Raw genomic sequence first — 15,573 nt, 5'->3', positions numbered from 1 at the left:
TTACACAAAATATAGTGATCGAAACGGAACACTTAAAACATTTTACGAAAAGTATTTACAAGTGTTTGAATATATATATATATATATATATATATATATATATATATATATATATATATATATATATATTAGTGTTTTTTAATAAAAAAATACTGTTGTGTTAAAAAAGAAAGAATTTTAATAGCCCTATAAACGCTTTTTGCGCATTTTTAGTGAAGTTATCATACAGGTTTATAACCGTACTTCGTTTCTCACCCCAGTGTTAAAAAAATCCCCTTCTCCCCTTATCAACGCGCCGTTGAAGAATCATGGAGGATACTCACACAGGAAGACAGTATGATTTCAACATGTGAAGAAACGGAAGATAAGGAAACCCAACTGCATAAATTGTTCAAGAGGATCTTATTGCTTCATGGAACACTTGGATTGGACATTGCTCATGCAGGAACCTCATCATGTTGTAGTGAGTGGACAAGTTATTTAATTATTTTAAATAGACCTTTTTCAGGTGAAAAACAATTGATCGCACGTAAGTCTCACACCATATCACAGTGTTGCCAACTAACTGATTTTAAATGTTTGGTAAAAAACCTAATTTTATTCATATTTCGTTATACGGCCAAGGGATCTCAACCTGTCTACGTGTGCACTTAACAGGTCGTTCCACGTTTCAGACGCCATATTTAACCGCTACCAGGTTATAGAAGTATTTTTTGTGGACACTGTATATTTCGTAAAGACAGTGATCATTATTTTCGATTTATACTTTATTCTGCAACGCATATAAGTTCTTTCTTTGGTGGGAATTGCTTCTTTCCCACACAATTGGACAAAGAAGTCTTTCATCGTTTTCTCATATATATATTTAAATCATTGCTTCTAGTGAGAACATTTCAGTTAGTGACGAGCCATTTCAGAAATACGGGCTGACCAGATGTTCCAGCGACCAAAGTGGCACCAACTGCGTTGTTTCGTACTCGTTATCTGTACTTTCTCACGCCAAAGTTATCGCCGTGTCTAGTGCATTATGGGCAGTTGACTAAAATTAACATAAATTGTTTTCTATATACTGTTTGTATGTGCATACAGGTGAGTTAACTGAGTGATTTTTGAAATGAACTGCCAACCCTTTTCAGTTGACCATTGCAACCCGTACCTTGAGCTTCGGTGCTCTGGGAGTTTGACTCCAGGTCTGGAAGCCGTAACCTAGCATCTCACGTCGAGCTTCAAATTTGACTTTTTGTTAAGGGGCACAAGCTATTAGTCGGTGAAGGACGTTTTCTTACGGCTAGCCCCAACTAGTGAAGTCCCAGGTCTGCAGACCTTGTGCGTACATGTAAGTTATACACGCGCCCTTCAACATCAGCATTCTACTTTTTTCTAATTTGCTGAAGACTCATCTTTACGCTGCAGGATTGTTAGCGCAGCAACTGGATTCATCATGGGACGATCCAGACAGCTTTTCCCCAGTGCTAATCCCCCAAGTGTGTCAATGGTGTGAGAGAAGCATTTACAGTGAAATCCGAATTGTAATCTTATATATATAAATGGCTACATCGCATGAAAAGGCAAAGTGTGATTTCAGTGTCGAAAATTATTATACATATTCATTGTTCAGTGTTGTGTTCATTCCTCTTCGTTATTATTTTATATATATATGATAGTGTTCTAATAAATAAGTATAGTGTCATTTAATCTGGTGTGTTTTCGTTGTTTGTATGAGTGATGTTTGTGTGCGTTATGGTCTGGATGACCGTCTGATCGTCCGTGAGGTTTTCGAGACGAGACACCCGAACCACTCGACACCTAATGCTCATCTCATCATTGAGACCGACGAGCGATTTGGGAACAGTTTGTAACTCTTCTTGGAGAGGTCCCTCGTCGTCCTGTCCAGGTAAGTTCCAGTCTCAGGAGAATACCTATTGGTAGGACCACGGACGACGAACAGCGACCAGATTACACGGAGCGGTTACAGCGTAAACAAAGCGTAAATCTGTGAAAATTACAACGTTATATCCTCAAGAGATGAAAGTGATGCTGGATGTTCGGAAGAGATAAATCTTCGGAAAAGACTAGAAAATGGCAACCTCTTTGGTTATTTGAAACTAAATTTTATTTATACTAGTTCGATTCAAATTTGTTTCCTCCTATAATTCAATGTGATTTATTCACGTTGAAATTTGAAAGATGCAATGTTTGCTACATCTATAAGGAACATCCAATTTTCCATTTGAATATTTCTAACTTTTCATAATGATACGGTTTGGACTTTTAATATAGGATATTTCTGATAAAAATTTACTAGTAAAGTAACACTCATTCAATTTTATCTTTCTCTCGTTCTTCCTTTTTCTTTTCGTTTTTTCTTTTTTTTGTTCACTTTCCATTAATAGTCTGGAATGGAAGATATGACCTAGGCTACCTACTGGATTTATTAGAATGTGGTTTGAATTAGTACGTCCAATGAACACTACCGAATTTACAAGTGAACCACGGGGAAACAAAGCATGTGTGTTAAACTGTTGACATTTTTTTAGATGTGTCTGTGAGATCTACAGTTCTACTGGAAATTGAGAATGCTATCCTTTTCGAAAGTGACTTAATGAATGTTTCAAGCATCCTCTATATATTCGAATAGTCCTGAAGAAAAATAAAAAAAAAACAGACGTTATTTCTATATTACTGTTGGATTTCTGGTAAGTTGTTTTCTTATTAAGTTTAAAATTCCACATTTTTATCTCTTCTTCCTTTTCTTTTTCTTCTTCTCTCGCCTTCTCTCTCTCTCTCTCTCTCTCTCTCTGTCTCGTCTCTTTCTGGCTCATTTCTGAACCTCTGTGTAATATGCATCCATTGCTTTCAATTTTTCATTGTGTGTGTTTCAGTTTCTCCCTAAATCAACTTATAAATCTTATTTCGTCTCGGTTTTGTTATTTCATTTCATCGATACTATTACATGTATAGTTTGAAATTAGAATGAGTTTATGTTGTTAGCTAATTTTAGTTATGGAGAGAAGAAAGGAGGAGAGGTCTCTTTACCAGACACGATTATGGGATAAGAAGGTGTATATTGGGTGGCCTAGCTGCACGGCGTTAGGTGTCGCAATTTTTTTGATGCGGAGTGTACAAAAATGTTCCAACTACCTAAGGTAAAATTTTCATTGATGTAGTCAGACTCGCTGAACTCCACAAGTGTGTAGGATGGCAAACCATCATTGAATTCCGGACGTATTCTTACACCTTTGAAAATGATCATCAGTATAATGAAAGAGCCAGAAGCATTGCAGCAAGAAACGACTCTCACGATTTCCCCCTTTTCAACATTGATTAGAGACACGACCTCACGTTTTCCTTTCTAACTTACTATTTTCACGGGCCTGTTATTCAAGGTAATCCCTGTCTCGTCCGTGTTGTAATTAATTTCGCATTTCAGAATTCTAAAGTAGTTCCTTACTTCTTCTTCATTCAAAAAGGCAGTTCTAACTAGTCCTTTCGGTTTCCTTATACATATGTTTCGGTCCCTTTTCATAAAGGCTTTGAACCAATGATCACAAGCTATCTTCCCATCTGGATTCCATAGGTGTCAAACTCCACAGACTACAGCACCATCAAAAGCAGCACGTTCTACTTACAAGGGTGTAAGTCCTAATCGTCTGTTCTCGAAATACACTAACCTATTCACCAAAGCCTTTTTCGTTTTTACCTATAATACTGTGGGATGTCCAATTTTGCCTGTTACCCGCGGAATGAGTCCAATCTGCCTTTCCTTTTCCTCAGCTACGTGGTCATGAAGGGCAATACCAGAATGGGATACACTACAGATGCTTCTCTTAACGTTAAATCTCACTGCTGTTGCCATATTAAAAGAATCCCACAAAAGACGATTCTTTTTTTCAGTTTCCGTCGTAGCACCTGTAATGACAGAACAGTAAAGACACACTCAGAATGATAGCAAAACTAGTTGATTTAGTGTTCAGAATTGTCCATTATTGGTGTTCGAAATTGTACCTTTCGCTGTTTAACTAGCGACTAAAAAGTTACAAACTCTGCTCATAGATGACGGCTAGTGTACCATGCTTGTTTGCATCAAGGACAGTGCAACACGCTACAGTTCACTAACAAGCAACATTTCGCAATTTAGAACAACAACAGAACGTCAAACAGCGAGCGATTTTATAGTAAGACATTTTCTATGGTTGATACACATACCTTTGCTTGAAGATTATTTTTTAGGTCTTCAACAAACACCTGAACACACAACTCTATCGGAAACAAACAAGCACAGGAGTCTGTCAACGCCATATTCTACACTAAGTGTTGGAGACTGTTGTAACTCGAAAAATGGTGCAATAGCTTACTGGGTTCTAGTGTGTTCAGAATTGTACCCGTTTGAACTTGTACCCCCTTACTTTGTATAAATTAGGGATGGCCACTTCCGGAATTTTTACTTTCCGAAATCTGGAAAGTAAAATGGGAAAACTTCCGGCATTCGAAAATTCCGATGTCAGAAATATCCCGGAATTCGGGGAAAATCCGGTTTTCGGAAATATTCCGATCTCGAAAAAATATGGACTTTGGAAAAATTAGGAATTTAAAAAAATCTATTTCGGAAAAATTCCGGAATTCAGAAAAAATCCGAAATATTTCTGAATTCAGGATTTTTGTGCATTCCGGAATTTTTAAATCCGGATTTTTTCGAATTCCGGAATTTTTTCGAAATCCGGAAAGTGAAGTGTCCAATTCCGGGAAAATTTGACCATCCCTAATATAAATACACCTTTACTCTTCTTTAACCGAATTTTAATTCATCCGAACCAGCATTGGTCCCATTAAATTCGATTAAATGGATTTAGTATAAGTATCAACACATATTACATCAATTTGGCTTACTTACATATATTAATACTTAAAATATTTATATAAAATATCATGATACAATAGCTTATTTACTGTATCTATAATAATTAGAATATGTGCACCACACTGAGAAAAATATGGGACAACCAAGTGCAGGTTAATGGACAACTTGGCTGCTAGAACCAGTTAATAATTTGCAACAACCCTTCTGAGACAAAAAAGGTTAATTTTACGAGGTCACCGGTAACCAATCGAATAAGGTTGATTCGGAAATGTGTAGAACCAATACAGTGGTTGGTTGTTATTAACCTCTACAGTAGGTTCTTATCAACCGGTTGTCACATAAGGTCATTTTAACTCACCAGAACTTGTTTACTGCTAAAACTGCACAGACTGCATTACTAGAAGCACAAACAGAAACGTCGCCATTTGCAATTTTAAAGTTTTAACAATTGTGAATGCATCCGAAGGAATAGAAAAACAGTTATTAAAATATGTATGCTACATGAATTAATACAGAAATGTGAAGGAAAATTTATTTAAGGAAGTTTATTCATTTTCTGACATTTAAATAACAATACTTGTGAGAAATATCTTTATAGCACAAATAATGACAATAGATGGTACGACTACTAACCATGCAGCTGCCCTCAAAGAATTCATAGACTCGTAAAAACCATTTCGCGATATTTAAAGAAAACTTAACATGTTGTACGTTGCTTTACAGTACAAATACCAAAAAGCTTTTTACAGCTTTACTTATAGGAAAGATGAATGCCAAAACAAATTCTCACTGTTTGTTCTATTGCTTACAAGAATATAATTGTACAATAAACTTAGTTGTTACGTATTTTAATACTGAATTTTTTGATTTTCTTACGTAATCAGAGATGTTATTGGAAGATTAATACAATTTACTCTAATTAAATAAATATGTTATATTAAAATACGTTGTGGGGAAGTTGATGCGTCTTGTTTCGTTAACCGAACAGTCGGTTTTTCTCACATCCTAACTATGTTACCGGTTACAGGCTACGATTGGTCGTGGTAACTACGTGATCAGTTGCGATCACCTTCTCTCGTTAACCTTTTTCGCATGGTTGCTGGGACACACGACTTATTTGTCCATATATTGATAAACTAACTTGGTTACTGTCTACCTTTTTCTTGTTTACTAGTAACCTTTCTTTTTTTTCGTGCAATAACTGTTGCTTTGCATGATATATGCGTGCATCAAAGTGTGTGTGTATTAGCTACTACGCTTGTATGTCGGTCTTTTGTGCCCTTGAAAAAAATCTACGTACATCCCTGACTATCGCACAGGGACTGCAATATTAACTCACGTGGGCTAAATCAGACACATATCATGATGTTCATTTACAAGACAAGGAGAGTGCAGCAAGCATTATTTTATAGTTTACGATAGTCTAGACCAGTACTTCTCAACAAGTGATACGCGTACCGATGGCAGTATCGAATCGCTTCTGGAGGATACCTAAGACTTATGGTGGTACACCAGTCGAATAGGCTGATAGCCTCTGGTCTGTAGTACTGTGCAGTAGTAGTTTAATATAAGAAGAGATTCAGAGCCCCTCGTATATATTTTGACCATGTTACTTGAGATAAATGGACTAAAATGGGACCTTTATTATCATGGGGCCGTAATGCAAGTGCCCATTGAGCCCATGAATTAAACCTGTTCCTGGCTACAATGAGAAGTATGCGAGATTTTAGTCTGGATTTGTGTGTGCAACAGACAAAACGTTGATGTTGCTAAAAGCGAGACCTCTATGATTTCCACAGAAGGAAATCTGAAGGTTCTCGTTTTTTTAGGGGGGCGGTAAGTTTGTCGAATACTATCAGTGTCTGTTAGAGTATTGAGGGCAACACTGTCCAAGGTGACAGCGTCATTGAGAATTAGTTGCAAAACAGAATCACAGAACACAAATAATTTCCGAGACCAAACCTTGATTAAGTGTTTCACTATACATTGAAGAAACTAGTCAAACAACCTTAGATTAAATGGGTCAAAACTGACTGGAGAATTTGATAAGCATTTTCAGCAAGCTCTTTGTATTATTACTGTGGGAGGAGTGTTGCATAGTTTCTATATCTGAAGCGCATCACCAGGTGCAGCGAATCACCAGGACAATGAATGTATTCAGAAGGAGCGGAAAACAAATTTACGCCTCAAGCAGAAAGTGTATATGGGTATAATTGAATGTAAGTGTATGAGTGTGTGTGTGAATGTATATATGGATGTTAATATATATATATATCTGTGTGTACAGGTCTGAAAAAGCCCTGGTGCCACATTCCCATGATTTAAGTGCTTGTTTTTTTCTGTTCCTAGTAATGAGTACTAGAGCCCAAATCAGAAGAATTATTTGCGAGTACTATACATATATCCATAGATACCCATTGTCAGTCTACTATTGAATAAAGATCTTTTTAACTCCTTTTACAAAAGCATCTATTTCGAGTAACTCTTTTCCACGTTACTTTGCAGCATTTATTAATTTCATCGCACCACCTTCTACGAAGGCATTTTCTATTAACTCTTCGTCTTCTCATCGAATTCAAGGACTGCTTTCCTTAATCGATCATGGTTTCTTCTTGAAATATATCTAGTCTCTGGGTATCTCACTGCGTTTATTTTTATAATAATACACTCAGACCTATTACTGTCAGATACGTACGATTCTTTTCTTATATTTGGATGTGAATTTAGTATTTCTTCTCATTCTTCGTTTTGTAGTTTACATACAGTAAATACCAGTAGCGTAGCCAGGATGTGTGTTTGGGGGGGGGGCAAGTGCTGTTATAGGCACATATAGAAAAATTACAAACAAAAAAATATATAAACATAAAAATATATAAAAAATTACAAACATCAAAGTACCAAAGTACATTGTCGGACCTCTTTGGGGGGGGCGGCCCCTCTGAGCCCCCCCCCTTCCCTACGCCACTGGTAAATACCTAATTGAAATCGCGAGTTTCCATAACAGCACAAGTCTATTTTTTGGTACTATATATATATACCTGTAATCGTCTATCTGAGCTCTATCGTTTCACATTCAAAACAACTCGGGCTCCCGTATCTTCCGCATGTTACTGACATGCTGAGTATTGTTAGGACACAAGTCCATGGACCTGTGTTGTTTTGGAATGCAAACAGCCGAAACGAGTTTAGCGTGGAAGTGAATCATAACAGGACAACGTCCAGCTGTCGCCGTCTGGGAATGCTCGCATGAAGTGCCTGATTAGATAAAAAAAATCATACAAAACGCATCAATAAATATTAATATGTCTAATGTGGAACAAAGTATGTTTAAAGATTTTAAGGCTGTTTTTTCTAAAATTAAAGAAAGGTCTCCACTTACTAAATAACAATAAAAATGGAAAGAGAAACTTTTTTACAATCAAAAATCATAACTGCAAGCAGGAGGTCAAGTGGTTTAGTTACATAGCTATCCTCAATTTTACTTGCAGAGCAAGCATACTTTCAGACTTCTGGAGCAGTGCGGTAAAGATCAGACTCCCAGTGCTGAGGAATCTGGAAGTGAATTGTGGGGTTCTTATTAGTAAACCAAATGTAGTGTTTCTTGTACGACATTATTGTGAAAATAGAGACTGGGTCTATGCACTGTGACTGTTTGTTGTTTCATGTCCAAACATTATTGCTTAAACATCCTTACATTCTTTTTTCTTTTATCAAAATTATAGTATCTAAAAGTAAAGGAACAGATGAACACAGGTCCAGTATTTTCATTATTATTTTTTTTTACATGTCTTTCATTCCCATCCGGGGATGGGCGGGCCGCAGAAGGTTATGCCTTCTCTATGGCATTATTTAATTATAAACAAATTAGTTGCAATAATTGTTACTGTAATAGTGAGTGGCATTTGTTATTCGGCAAAGTGTAAGAGTGAAACAAAATCTGATTTCCAAGTTCAAAGAAATATTCAGTTTTGAATGATTTTCTCGATATCTCTTTAGAAGTCACAGCTTTAATTTATTAGTGTGCACATGTGTAACACATACGCCAAACACACAGCGCACATCTATTGCACACGTTTTGCTTTAAACTCACTGGTTGATTTTAAACATGAAAAGTTTCTTCCAAATGAGCTCCAATCTACGTGTGTTAATTTATTCTTCAATGTCACCGGTATGAACACCTTGTGTCTCAGGTAGATCTAAGTATTCATTTCTAATTCAGTATTTTCAACTTCAATGCTTAATTTTCTATCGAAGTTGTTTTGTTGAGCATCATTTTCGTCTTGTCTATATTCACTTTGAACCCAACGTTCTTGCTCTTGAAACTCTGCAAAACTTTGCAAAGAGAACGATGCCGTCAATTAAACTAGGGTGGGTTAGATGTTTTCCTTTATATTTATGCCTTCGTTCGTCACTTTAGGAAGGTCGCTCGTTAAAAAATTGGGAGGAATAGTATCACCGTGATTTACCTCTATCCTTACAGTCTTTCTACAGCCCAACAGTTGGAAATTTCGTGTAGCTTGTTTATAGACATTACTTATTTGTATGTAAGCATTTGTTTTTACTTTAACAATGTAAATAACAGCTGAGATCTTCACGCCATCAAGAGCTTTATCATAGTTAATGAACACAAAACATAAGGTCTAAGGGCAAGGGCGCCGATTTTTTTGTAAATTTGAGGGGACCCAATCAAACGCAGAAGGTATATATATAAGGATTTTAAGACAAATTACATTCAAATTATGCCAAATATTGTACGAGGATCATTCGGAAAGTAAAGAACGTTTTGCTCTAGCGCGTGCGCGTATTCCCCCACCCCGGCTGCCGCTGGGTTATTGACCTGGGCATGCTTCAGCCTCAGTCTGGCACCAGCTGCGATCCGCTACGGTCCGTTATTGCTTCGCTGTGCGACTGTAAAATGTGCGATACAATTACTGATCCCGCCAAGTGTGAGGTTCGTGGTGTGATAAGATTTTTGAATGCAAGAAAAGTGCGTCCGATAGAAATTTATAGACAAATCACTGAGGTGTATGGAAATGTAATGAATGAAGCATCAGTTCGTAAGTGGTGCATTATGTTTAATGATGGACGGACGAATGTGCACGCTGAAGAACGCTCGGGCCGGCCTTCTGTTGTGACTGACGAACTCAAAGGAAGAACTGAGCGGAAAATTCAAGAGGATAGGCGATTCACTATTGAAGGGCTGCACGAATTCTTTCCTGAAATTTCAAGAACTGTGTTGTACGAAAATGTCAGTGGTGAACTTGGTTACAAAAAAATTAGTGCAAGGTGGGTGCCTCGACTGTTATCGGAATAACACAAAACCAAGCCAATGGGAGCCGCATTGACTTTTCTCAGCCGTTACCATAAGGATGGCGATGAACTTTTAAATCGTATTGTTATTGGAGATGAGACGTGGATTTCGCACATCACTCCAGAAACAAAGCGCCAATCCATGGAATGGCACCATTCAAATTCTCCGAAAAAGGCGAAAAAAGCCAAAGAAATTTTGAGCACCAGAAAGGTTATGGTTACGGTCTTTTGGGATCGTAAGGGTGTTTTGCTCGTTGACTACATGCAGAGAGGTGAGACCATAAATGCAGCTGCCTACTGTCAGACGTTACGTCGACTTCGCCGCGCAATTCAAAACAAAAGGCGCGGATTGCTGACCAGCGGCGTCATCCTCCTCCACGACAAGGCCCGTCCTCACTCCGCGGCATTGACGAGGGACTTGCTTCAGCAGTTTAAATGGGAAGTTTGGGAGCATCCACCCTATAGTCCAGACTTAGCCCCCAGTGACTTGAACCTATTCCCAAAGTTGAAAGACGTTTTGGTTGGAAGTCACTACGGCAGTGATGATGAACTTAAGGAAGCTGTTAGTGATTGGTTCAACAGTTTGGCGGCAACTGTGTATGCCGAAGGCATAGAAAAACTTGTACCACGGTATGACAAGTGTTTAAATTTACACGGCGACTATGTCGAAAAGTAACTTAAGTATCACATAGTATGTAACACAAATTTCGCCTTTGTATATCAGTTATTAAAGTGTTTATACAAAAACGTTCTTTACTTTCCGAATGACCCTCGTATATTCATAAATACAATAGGAAGGCCGACATGAACTTTGGGGGGGGGGGCGGCCTCCAAGATCGGGCCCTGTCTAAGGGTATAATTGATGCTCGTTTAAAAAATTATATCAGTTTTCTGATCGCTTGAATATGATCTAATGTGCTGTAACATTTCTAGCAGCAATGATGCAGCTTGATCTTTGATTTAAACTTACCTAATAGGAATCAGTGCTTCTGAAAAAAATAAAACATTTTAAGTTTCATGAACAAAATTTATAGGTATACGACTACAAGGTATAAATTGTGTCCTTTTCTATCAGCATATGATCATATCACTTCTGCACTTCTCGAAAACTCAATCACTTGGTAATCAGATAGTATAAAACTATGCTTGGATTTTTGCATTTCTTAATCAGTTTATTTTGTTACTTCTAATAACCTCAATTGCTGATGACTTTTCTTGTTTCGTGCTTCTTACTTCGAATCAACTTCCTCTTACAACATTGGAGTATCTTTGATTCTTTATCTTCGCTTTTTTAACTTCCAGTTAATAACTTCAATGGGATATGTTTTTCACTAGGAAAATCTTCTTCAGTATTTCTTCACTTCTTTTATTGATTATGCCGTCTTCCCTTTCCAGCGCTTCGGTATACTGTATTCTCTCACTTCCGCTCTGCTTTGCTCTTTTTATGACCCATGTTAAATTCACTTATTTTGTACGAGATTGCTGATAAACTTTCTTCTATCTTCTGTAATGTATTTCAATATTGGTTGGACAAGTTCCATATATTCTATTTTAGACATCGCATTAGAACTATTATCCCTCTCTTCTCCACCATACGTCGTGTTCCTTTGGATATGATTTTTTGATTCTACTTTCTCGTAATACTTCCGGTCTTCGTTGCTGTATCGATCAATATGACTGCGATCTCGCTGTTAGCTTTTGAAATGTTCATGCCCTCTTCGAGTGCAGCAAAACAGTGTCTAAGATCCCAGTTGAAATACGTTGCACTGCCATTGAAAAATCTTCCTTTCTACATATATGTGTGTCGGCTTACATAGTTTCTGATTTTCAGAGGTGAAGATTATACCAAACTATCCGATTCTTATTTTCTGTTCTGAACTATTCAGAATATTTAAGTCTTCAAACATACATATTCTGTTTGACGTAACTTTTGGAAATTTTTTGGAACTTTTCCGACAGAAAATTCATAACGTACATCTCGGGTTCGGCGAATTTTACTATGAGGTTCCACGATTTTTCCATTATTTGCCATTTCCGATATATCTTATCAAAATTTTTCCTTTTGCTATTTTTCTCCTTTACTGACAGTGGTATCTCCAATGATAATGCGCAGGTAATTATTCTCTTTGCTATTAAGCCCTCTAATTTCTTTAGCGCTCCCTCTCCTGACTGACATTTTATGGCAGCGAAGAGTGTCTGATATCTGACGCAAAAGAGATGCTAAGAATCAATTCGAAATGTGCGATACAAGTCGGATATACCACAAATATCTTACCTGTACCTCCCGTGTGAAGGCTGGAAGTTTGTATTAGATGGTGAACCTTGCACTTTCAACTAATTATAGAGAGCAAACCGGGAGTAGTTTCACTAACCAGCTTGGCCAGCATGGTGATTTTTCTCAAATAGATAGAAGCTCCTTTCACCAGTCATGACAAAATAAGCTAAGCTCATGTTTCTCTGAAAGCTGAATTTTGATTGGGAAGGTAAAGTTCATAATGCACGTAGAAAGAAGGTTCAGGGTTTCATAGATTATAGTGCTTTTTAAATTTAACCATTCCTGTGTAAAATAAATAAAAATTTGTGATCAGAAGCAAGAAGGCTATGAACGATCAACTTTGACATCATCACATTAAGCGAAATAACAAGAGAAAGAGATAATGAACTCATCCAGGTGAGATATGTTCCCGATCCTATTACAAGGAATAAGATTGTGGCAAGACTGATGGTTTGAATTTCTTGTCAACGAACAACTGGAAGGCATGCAACTAAGATTTGCGATGAGCGACGTAAAAGTATCTGGCTTGGGAAAGATGAGGTTCAATGGGGCTACCAGAAATAAATGTTGAAACACTATTCATTCACTAGATTTCCTTCTTATTGTCTCCTAAATGAATTTGCGTTGGACGACATGAAAATATCTCACTTGGCATAGATAAAACTCTAGAGGGACCACCAAAAGTAATAGTACAATTCTTTTACGTATTTCACATAAATGCTGCACCCAGATATATGACATAAAAATTACTGTGCAAAAAACAAACCAACCTTTGCTAGGTGGCCACTTAAAGTTACGAATGCTATCTGACCGATTCAGGGTAGAGCAAAGTCGGTGGATATACGCAGTAGCTCTGGGATGCGTTCGAAGGGGGCAGGCGCATCAGCAACGGTGATTATACGGTGAGTAAGCAAGTTAGTAAAAAGAAGTAGGTTTTGGCAATGATATTGTTTCATAATAGTTACATTCCACTTGTAAATACACAGTAAAATACTGCTTTTGTATACTGTTCAAAAACACACCACCAGAGGAAAATAGTATCCAGTACAGTAATCTTTCAAATGCATATACTTATTCAGGGCCATAGCTGATGGGCGCAAGGGGCAATTGCCCGCAGGGAAGCTCCCTGCCTTTCAAGGCGACCCCTTTTAAGACTAAATTTTCGTACTCAATATACGATAAAAACATAAAATTATAAATTAAGCACCAAACTGGTTTTCTAAATTACATAAACAAAACAGCACTCAAAAGATATATAAAACAAAAGTTAGTCTTGGGCCCATTTCTGTAAAAAATGTCTACTATTAGGGGACCTAGAAATATTTTTATTCGTATGGTTTGAGATTTGTCAATGTTGTCCCTTTAATTAATTTGTCATATATGGAATGAGCCCAGGGGCGTAACTAATGATACCGAAGACGTTGCTGTACAGGAGGGCCCACAGGCTTCAGGGGACCCATATGGAATAAGAGAAAGATGGGAACAGGGGGTCCAAGAATTAGAATAACAACTCTTCTAGGGGACCCAAATATGCGTATTAATGTTTGCTCCCCGACAAATATCTAAGTTACAAGGCTGTACTTATTTTATCCGTCGTAAAGCACTTGTAATGATTTTACACTTGTAACACTAGTCTTGTAAATCTAAAATACAGCTGTATTACTTTGTACTTTATTCTGTTGTCTGCAGACACTCGTTCCTTATAAACGTATCTTTACATACAAAGTATTAAATTTTATCTGTAAATCTTCCAAAATGTGGCTCGCCGGCAATACACCTGCACCAACCAGTCTACGTCTATGGACTAATAGGATGATTATCATTTTGGGATGGTCATTGTTGGTGAAGTTTCATCGTTTCTTGTTTGTCACATTACATCAGACAAAGCTGCTGCACTAGGTATAGTGGGTACTGTAAGTTGTCAATAGAGGGCACTGTATCGTTAGAATTATGCTTCTCCACTCTGTTGGTTTCAGCGCGTTAGATTATCTGACAATAAGATTTAGTTTTAATAAAATAATTTTAGTTTCCAATGTTACCTTATACACCGTGTATTTGTTATCTTTTTTTTTCTACATAATTAGTTATATAGTTAACATATTTCTATATAGACAAAGAACATACTATATAATGGAAACTATATAACGGAATTCAAGAACGATACTTCGAAAGGAACTTTCAAAATATTATGTACGATTTATGTGATTACGGTGAATACTGGAGGGTATTCATATAATGTGATCTTGATCTTGAACCTAGGTCTTAGCTGACATATCTATGTTCGAAGGTGGTCGGTGAAAAAGCAACGGAACTTTTTTGGTCCTATTTACTATTGCTCACAGGTGATTGAAAAGAAACACGGGCGGAAATCTTTGAAGTGCTTCTGAATCGTGCAAGTGAAGGCAATAATTTATTGGAAAACATCTTAATACAAAAGTAGCGTGACAAAAGTGGTGTCCAAGGCCATGACCGTGAATAAAAGACAAGACACCCTAGTGGATGGAGTTAGAGAATGTACGCAAGGGATAAGTCTGGTCCACACCATCTGAAATACCGACTTTTCTCTAAATTTAGTCTTATTTCAGGAATGAATTAACAAATTTTAATATAATATATCCTCATATTGAGTTCGGAGCTTGTCAAAAGCTATAGAAACATCCCAAAATAGATTGATAGTTGGATGGGGGAAATCTTTGTCGAATCTCCCTCAAATGCATTTTAAATTCGTTCAAATCTTACAGTGATGCTTATTATGTTGCTCAGTTTTCAGTGGTGTTCATTATGAATCCACTCACATAGTCAGAACATCATCAGAAAGCATATGTAGAAATGAGGAGGCTTTGAGTAAGGAAGGACTGGAAGCTTGAAAAATGGAATATCTATGCTGTATCATGACAATGCTGCCAGTCTTCCGGCAATCATCGTTAAGGACTTTTTGGAAGAGACGATAGCATACGATTATTATATACGAACTATTCTACTCGCCTGATTTGGCACCTGAAGACTTCCATTCCGCAAGTTGAAATCCACCTGAAAGGCTGTCGTTTCCAATCCATAGAAGAGATAGCAAAAAAGTTACTACAAGATCTCCAGTCTTCCAAGAAATACGTTACAGGATGCATTCCAACAT

This window comes from Thermobia domestica, chromosome 3 (assembly GCF_964235325.1).
Source record: "Thermobia domestica chromosome 3, izTheDome1.hap1.1, whole genome shotgun sequence".
In the NCBI taxonomy this organism is placed as follows: Eukaryota; Metazoa; Arthropoda; class Insecta; order Zygentoma; family Lepismatidae; genus Thermobia; species Thermobia domestica.
Note: the sequence above shows the minus strand (reverse complement) of the source record.